Source organism: Acomys russatus, chromosome 15, assembly GCF_903995435.1.
Source record: "Acomys russatus chromosome 15, mAcoRus1.1, whole genome shotgun sequence".
NCBI lineage: Eukaryota > Metazoa > Chordata > Mammalia > Rodentia > Muridae > Acomys > Acomys russatus.
Genome location: NC_067151.1, coordinates 1,914,899 through 1,923,859, shown reverse-complemented (window position 1 = coordinate 1,923,859; position 8,961 = coordinate 1,914,899). Strand labels below are relative to the sequence as shown.

Below are 8,961 nucleotides of genomic sequence, written 5' to 3'. Positions count from 1 at the left end.
AACCATGCACTCATGCTTTGTAAATGTGCCTGTTACACAATATCTGATCTTAGGCTACAGTCTATAGTTAGTGTGTGTGTGTGTGTGTGTGTGTGTGTGTGTGTAGGTGTGAATATGTAAGGAAGTGTGTTTGTCTGTATGTGTAAGGTGTATCAGATGTATGAGAGCAGTGTATACATATGTGTATGTGTGCAGGGCCACATGCCTGTGAGCTTAAAGAGGCCAAAACGTTTCTGCTTTGTTATTCTCCACTTTATTGCCTTGAGGCAGGGTCTTTCGATGAACCTGGAGCTCAGCTGGTTGCCAGCAAACCCTAGGGAGCCTCCTGCCTCAGCTGCCCATACTGTTGGTGTTACAGGCCTGTGAGGCCAAACTGGGCTTTTGCACATGGAGGCTGGAAATGTGAACTTAGATCCTCAATGTTGTACATCGTGCACTCTTACCTGCTGAATCACCTTCCCCTGTGTATAGTTTTAAAATAAAACCATGTTAGTATTTTCTGTTATAATTATGTATTTTAAAAATGAAAACTGCAGCCAGGTGTGGTGGTGCATGCCTTTAATCCCAGCACTCGGGAGGCAGAGACAGGCAGATTGCTGTAAATTCAAGGCCAACCTGGTCTACATATTGAGTCCAGGACAGCCAAGGCTAACACAGAGGGACCCTGTCTTTCTTGAAACAACAACAACAAAAAAAACCAAACTGCAATTAGTTAAACTTATTTTTATACATGCTGATTACAAGATGGGGAAATATATAAAAGCACCTGGCAATGAAAAGTCATCCAAGAATGTTTTCTTCCTTGTCTACAATTTGCAAAGTGAAGTCAAGGTGGAGTTGCATTTGTTACAGTGGTTTGAAGATGAGAGAGTCCTAAATTGATTATATGTCCTAGGCCATTGGGTAGATAGCAATCAGGACAGCTTTGTAACAAATAATTTCTCAGGGCAGGCTAATGACAATGTTATTTTCAAACACACACACACACACACACACACACACACACACACACACACACGGGGTGGGAAGTGAGAGAGAGAGAGAGAGAGAGAGAGAGAGAGAGAGAATTCAGTGACCACATCCTGTCTTGTCTTCTGGGTTAGGCTTTAGCTTCTTTTCCCATATCTGAATAAGACATCCCTTTATCTGGACAGGGTGGCCCCTCTCAGGTTCTGTCTGTGAAATTGCTATGTTGTATTCTAACTTCAAACATAATTTCATTTTTTCTAGGAGTTGCCAAGCCCCCTACAGGCTTAGACTGTGATCCTCTTAGTTATTACCTCATTCTCAGATTCTAGACAGATGCCTGGCTGGTGATTATCATCCAATAAGTGATAATCTCAATGGATAGAATTTATTAATACCAAACAGAACGAAGGAGGCCACATACCAAGCCAGGGACACTGTCCCATCTTAGGCTCTTTCCCACTTTCCTTTCTTATCCTCCATGTTTAGCATGTCCTAGCTAATGGGCTAATGTTAACCAACAACCAAAGTGGGTGACTTTAGGTAGCAAAATGCTGGGCTGTCAGAGGCCACACACCTGTGGCATTTTGGAAGAGTCATTTTGAAGCAGAAGTTACATTTTGATTCAGTCTAAAAGAATAAGCCCTTACACTTTCAGTTTCAACATAACCCAGTCACACTCAGAGGCAACGGAGGGCAGTGGGCCCTTCAGTGACCTCTAGACACCAACACAGGTGCAAAGCTGGTGGACAGGCCAGGCTAGTTTCCCCACCTTTGGAACATTATTATACTACTCTGTGTTCCATTCTAAAAGGTGGGGGCAGAAAGGATGAATCTACCCAGGCTCGGTCCTGAGCTGACTCGGAATGCTTCTCTCCCAGCCTCAGACAGATCTGCCTCATTTCAGTTAGTTTTACTTTCACAGTGTTTCTCTGAAAAGCCATAAACATGTTCTCTTATACTGAGGCCAGTTAAGAGGTTGTGTGTCAAAATGTGGTAACTACATTCTGTTGTGGCCACTGGGGTTTGATGGTGCTGTGCTGAGATGTGACAAACACAGGCAAGCATTTGGGGGAAACAGCTCAGTTTCTGTTCTAGGTGGGAATTTAGTAAGACTTCCTCAGGCAAGGGAGGAACTTGAGGATGGATGTTCTGGAGGTATCCAGGCAGACTGGGGCTTTGTGGCCGGAACATGCACCTTGAGATATCAGGCCCTCCTCAATCTAGGGCACAGGGAACCTACAGCTTCTTGTTCTTTCTTCCTCAGCACTTATCAAAGTTATAATTAGACTAGTTGTGGGTTGCTTGTCCAACTCTCATTAGACAAAAGCCATGTATTTTCTTACATCATTTAGTTCTGCACAAAATTTGAGAAGTAATAAATATGCATTTTGTGCTTTTAATAAGCAAATAAGTCTTAATTTTTAAAAGTGACTGATATGTTTCTTGAGTGGATGAATACTTGGAGAAATGAATTACTATGAGACCACTGCAGGCATCCTTGCAGAGATTGAGGTAGCAGGGCCTCTTTATTGATGAGGAAGACTAGAGTAGAATTATCAACTGAATGTGGGCCTCAATTCTAGACATTGAAAGTCCTGGGCCAAAGTGCTTCAGTAACTTCTGGTTATGGGAGTAGGATCCAGGGCTATGAGTTAGGACTGAGTAGAGCTGTTCAAGAAACTGAATGGCATGGGTGAGTCTTGGGTCTGTGTTTGCTGGGGGTAAATCAAGGCTGACCCAATGTGTTTTGTTATGTCATGTACATCTCATTTCATTTTTTTTTTGGTTGTTGTTGTTGCTCAGAAGGTGATCACAGTTCTTTTTTGGAGTTAGCGTCTAAACATATTTTACTGAAACCTTGCCTTTTATCCTTGGCTCACAAATCCATTTAGATCTAAGGCACTGGGAGTTAGAGTGAATGAAGAGCTTTTTAAATTCTTTTTCTAAATGCTTTGGTTCAGCACAGGTTGTGATATCTGAAGTGGGAATGCCAACAACCAGCTCATTAGTTAAAGGCATTTGCTGCCTAACAACCCGAACTTGATTCCTAGGATGGTTAGAGACAACTGGCTCCTGCCAGTTGTCTTCTGACCTCTCTTCATGCACATGTACAAAGTGAGAACTTTGGAGTTGGTGTACTGACCCAGAAGCATAAATGGAAAACTTAGCTTCAACCTCTTCTTCCAGCGGGGTGTGGTGGTGCACGCCTTTAACCCCAGCTCTCGGTAGGCAGAGGCAGGTGGATCACTGTGAGTTTGAGGCCAGCCTGATCTACAAAGTGAGTCCAGGACAGGCAAGGCTACACAGAAAAACCCTGTCTTGAGACACCAAAACCAAAAAACCAAGCAAACAACCTCTTCTTCCAGCTTTGCTTGAACATCTCTTAAAAGGTTTCTATATCTGCTGTAGGAAGCTGTAGAGACTGGTCCAGCAGGGTTCTTCTGCTATTCCTCTGCAGATGCTTCAGCCATGCTACCATGATGTTCAAGGATGCAGTGGCTCATTCAAAATGGTCTGGCCCGTAGCACAGCTGATGCACTGTCCTGGCATGCAGCATCTCTCATTCATCAACAGACCAGTTCCAGTCACATCCTCTCTCCAATAAACCTTGCTACTTCAAGCTAACCCCTGTGTGATAAAACTGTGACAATTCTAATAATAGCTACCACAGATCCTGCCTGCCGATCCCTCACTCTAACCTCTAAGCTACTTGCAGCAAGGACAAATGTTTTCTGGAAAATAAGATGGTACTGCATCAGTCACAGTGACACTGTTGTTCCCTGTTGTCAGAACGTCCAATCAAAGAGCTGGAATGTCTACCATCTGCCCACTACACACCTAGTTTCAACTTTCCTCTTATTCTTAACACAACCTGAGTCACTAAAGCAATGGGGGAAAATGGAAAAGAGAATGCAAGGCAACAGAAGGAGAGAAACAATATAATCATAGTTGCTCTTGTTTTATTTCTTTTTCTTTTCTTTTTTAAAGATTTGTTGTGCTCCTTTGGGCAGCACTGTGCTCACTTCTGCAGCACATATACTAAAATTGGAACGATACAGAGAAGATTAGCATGGCCCCTGCGCAAGGATGACACGCAAATTCGTGAAGTGTTGCATATTTTTGAGTGGAGAGTGGGGTCTGACTTTCACATGAACTCTGGTGCCCCATATTTGGCCATGTCCCCTGGGTGGGGAGGCCTGGTGGCACTCAGAGGAAGGATAGCAGGCTACCAAGAAGAGACTTGATACCCTATGAGCATATACAGGGGGAGGAGGTCCCCCTCAGTCATAGTCATAGGGGAGCGGAGTAAGGGAAAAATGGGAGGGAGGGAGGAATGGGAGGATACAAGGGATGGGCTAACAATTGAGATGTAATATGAATAAATTAATAAAAAATATTTTTAAAATATTTATTTGTTTATATAGTACTCTGCCCCCAAGTGAACCAACAGTCCAGAAGAGGACACCAGATCTCATTAGATGGTTGTAAGCCACCATGAGGTAGCAGGGAATTGAATTCAGGATCTTTGGAAAAGCAGCCATCTCTCTAGGCCCTGTTACACGTTTCTTTTTCTTTTCTTTTCTTTCTTTCTTTTAAAAAAGGATCTATTTATTTATTACATACAGTATACTGCCTGCATGTGTGCCTGCACACCAGATCTCATTATAGATGGTTGTGAGCCACTATATGGTTGCTGGGAATTGAACTCAGGACCTCTGGAAGAGCAGACAGTGCTCTTAACCACTGAACCATCTCTCCAGCCCATTTCTTTCTTTCTTTCTTTCTTTCTTTCTGAGACAGGGTCTCTCTGTGTTATCCTTGGCTGTCCTGGACTTGCTTTGTAGACCAAGTTGTCCTCGAACTCAAAGCAATCCTCCTGCCTCTGCCTCCCAAGTTCCAGCCCATTTCTTAGTGAGAGCAGTTTGTCTTTGTGTTTCAGACTAAGTAGCAAGAGTTGTCCTGTGGGAAGTTGAGTAAGTGGGTCAAGTCCTAATTGACAGGATTTGAAGGTGAAGACAGACTGTTGAGAGAAGCCTGAGCTGGAAGTGTCCCCCCCCCCCCCCCCCGCTCCTCACCGTCTTGCTACTCAGGAGGGCTTGCAGGGAGTGGAGCCTTTCCCCTGGAGCCTTCTGGCCCTAACTCTGAAATAGGTTTGCAGAGAGACAATCCAGGGGGAGTACTGTGTAAACGGAATGCATATCCACAACTGACGGATTGCTATTCCTGGACACAGGGCCATTTATTGTTCTTGATTGCATGCACACATAATTCAAATTCTCCAGTAACTTAGTCCCTCATTTCCAGCTGTGTGGTATGTATCATCTAACCATTTTTCCACTGAAATCTTGCCTCTTAATCTTTGCCCTCAGAGTCTATCTAGAGATCATGCATCCAGAGTAACTGTTACCTTCCCAAGCAGTGGTGAGGCTGGAATTTGTGGCTTGATTTGTGTTACTTATGTGTCTCGTCATGGACACAAATCTAACAGGAACCGTGAAAATAGATGGGCTCTGGCTTGACAAATCCGTAAACAGGACTCAGGAAACTGTGGTTTTAACTTTCTCTGTTTTGAAATGCTGTTTGCTTTGCTGTGTGAACAGTAGGTGAGTTAACTATGCACATTGAGATTTCTTAGCTAATGCTGTTATAAAATTGGTACTCTTGCTTGGTGTCGCTTTGGAATTTTCATGCACAAATAAAATCAAGGAGACACAACCTTCTGCTGTTGGGGGTGGGTTGAGTTTTCTTTCAGCTCTAAATTTGGAGTGTTTAGTCTTCTCTAATTAAATGTAAGGCAACAAATTCATTAGTACAAGATGAAGAGATGAAGGGAGAGGTCAGGCATGACAGTCGTTTATCATGGAAAGATTCAGTCACTGACACCCTTTTTACAGAGGTAAAGTAATATGAAAATGCAGCTCTGGCTCTGTCAGTAGGGGGCTTGCTTTGTAAGATGGAGGACCCGATTGTGGTCCTGAGAATGCATATAAAAGTAAATACTGGAGAGATAAGAGAAGATGTCCCTAGTGTTGGAAAAAAAATAATTGTGATATCAAATAAAGGAACACATGGGCAAAGCTAAAGTAATGTGGCAAAGTACTTTCTTTTTGTACAAAGGATGTGCAGAACCCAGTCAGGGCTAGCAAACACACATGGCCAAGGTGACCTCTGACTTTTATCTCTAGTACAGGTGGCCACTGTGTCCCATTCCACTGGTGAAAGCTTGATTTCACAATATGACTCAGTTTGCTTCCTGGTAGAAAAAGGAAGAGGGAAGCTCAAAGAATGTGGGCCCTTGCCAGGAAGAGAACTTTCTCACACTAAGACCCATAGGCCAACCATTCTAACTGAATCAGAGAACTCGAGACTTAGTAAAAGATCCTGTTTCAAAACATAACACGGGGAGTGACTGAAGAAGACACACGTGTGAACACTACAAAAAATAAGCAACATACAGCAAAAAGTAAAAAGTGCAGCTCTAAACCAGTAGATGTTTTAGACTTAGCCTCATACTAGTTGGTTACATGTGAATCTGTGAGTTCTCATGATCCCAGACTTTTGCTTTACTGGGGTAGTTACTAGTCAAGTTTTCCACAGTGTTGGCCCAGAGGATACCAAATAATGATTATGTGCCTTCCCCATGGGCTGCAGTGAAAATAAAACGAGAAGAGAAAGAAGGCAGTATGAGGTGTAAGGTGGAACATTGCAGTTGGGAAATTCCCACTCTTTTACTCTAAAAAGAGAAACCAAACCAAACAAAACACCAAGATGTTCTTGTAAAGGAAGTCCAGAAAGAACTTAAATGGCATTCGCTATGGGTTAAGAAGAGCAGGGCTAGCATTTCTTCACCTGCATGGAGCTTCAGTCACAATATGCGATGCCCAGGGGAGAAGCCTGCTCTCTGTCAGTCAGCACCTTTGAGTCAGTCACAGGTGTTCCTACCACTTTGGTCCTCACTTGCTAGGCAGAACTAGGACGGTATTTTGTGTTTGTTTTTTGTTTCTTTGTTTGTTGTTTGTTTCTGGATTATTCCTGCATTTTCCATAGAAAAAACACTATCCACTTAATGTAAAAAACAAAAAAAAGACAGGGTTACATTGAGAAACCCTGTCTCGAGGTAAAAAAAAAAAGGAAAGAAAGGAAAAGAAAAAGAAGAGAAAAGCTTATTTTTCCAGGATTAATAGAATTGCACAACAATATTAAAATATTTTTTAGTATTTTTCTTTTTTCTAAGCAAATGTCATTTGGAAGCAGAAACCAAGAACCGTTAGATGATGGTGAGCTGCCTGTAGCTTGCCTCAGATAATGGCTTTTATGGCCAATGAAAGTCATGATGGGGAAGAGAGGAGGGACACGGGAGACCATTGGGAACTTCTCTGTCACCACAAGATTTCACAAACTACACAGGAAACATTTGAGGATGGCTCTCCGTTAACATGGCAGATTAGTTAATTTCCTGTTTCACCATAAAATACATTTTTAGCGCTGGTATATGAACTATAAGCAAAGTCTCCTTGTGGCAGGCTCAGTGCTTCCCTTGCAATCGTTGGGAGGTGTTATGAATTGCTCTCATTGACTTAGGTAATCAGGAAATTGAGATGGTTCTTGGCACCAGCTAGGCTGACAAAGACTGTTTAGTACCTTACCGGTGGAGCCAGCACACTCCCAAGTCCAGCCTGCTCTGGAAAATCTTCTGCTGTTTTTTTTAGGGTGGATTAGATTCCTGAAGGTGATAAATGGATTGACTGTCCACATGACCTAGCCAAATCCCAGCTAATATTAATATATCCAATCAATATACATTTCCACCTTTATATAGTGAAAATGACCTTCCCTTCAAAGTGGAGAGACCAGCAGCATCCTTTGATCACAGATGTTCCTGAGTGCTAGTCTGGCTCCTGTGGGTCACCTTCTATCTCTCTTCTCAAGACACATTTTAAAATTATTTTATTTCTAAAAACGTCTGGGGAAGGCCTGGAGCAATAGCTTGGATGGTAGAGTGCTTGCCTGTTTAGTATTCAGGATGCTCTAGATTTGATCTCCAACACTAACTGCTTAAATCTAGTGTGGTACACATTCCTATAATCCTAGGTCTCAGAAAGCAGGAGCAAGAGGCTCATGTTCATTCTTGGCCAGCCTGGGCTACAGGATAGCCTGTCACAAACAAACAATCCACCAACTAAAAGTCTTGGGGGTAATTTACAATTGTTTCCATATATATGAAACATTTATTGCAAGTTTATTGCATGAAGGAGATGATCTAGTCCTGTGGTCCAATGTCTTTATGTCATACATAAAGGGGCTCAGAGAGGTTTGTGTCACTGAAGTCACTCAGCTGTGTGGCCTCAGTAGACCCCCAATGTGAGCACATGGCTAATTTCTGAAGTACTCCCACATGTTCTGTGTGTTCACAGCTCTTCCATAAGAACAGAAACTAAGAGGACATTTTAATTTTATCTGTGATACTCAGCATCTTCACCTCTAAAATGTTGTGACAAAGTCACAAGGAATATTATCAACCTGAGAGGGGCAGCTGTTCACACAACTTCCTGGGCAGGGGACAGTGAGACAGCTGGGGAGCATCTACCACATTTGTCTCTCTGAATAGCCCCTGTAACTAAAGTGGAATTCAGTTTCTACTCCAAATCTCACATATTATCAAATTACCAGCTGGCCCTCCAGGCACATGGCACTATTATGTTTTCTCATTTTAAATAACAGTAGTCTTGAAGTTCTCTTTCAATATGTGAAGACTATAAAAGAAGCAATAGAAACATCCAGAGCAAAAGGAACACTACTTTTGATAGGAAAATAATAAAAATAAGTAAAATTTGTACACAAAGATAATTATTAATCCATATGTTGATAAGCACTGTAAGAACCTTGCTGTGTCTGGAGCACAGGGCCTCTGAGACTCCTAATGGCATAAAGTGGGAAATAATAGATGTCTTAAGAATCCAAGATGTAGAATAGTTTCAAAAGAGAAAATTC

General features: G+C 42.4%; 1 non-coding gene across 1 annotated transcript; it reads left to right on the top strand.

Annotated features, from left to right (window-relative positions):
* The first annotated feature begins 3,984 nt into the window (after window positions 1-3,984).
* On the top strand, window positions 3,985-4,091 carry LOC127199718 (U6 spliceosomal RNA). The gene has a single exon (XR_007831982.1). It is a non-coding gene; the product is annotated as a U6 spliceosomal RNA (small nuclear RNA).
* Window positions 4,092-8,961: the final 4,870 nt, after the last annotated feature.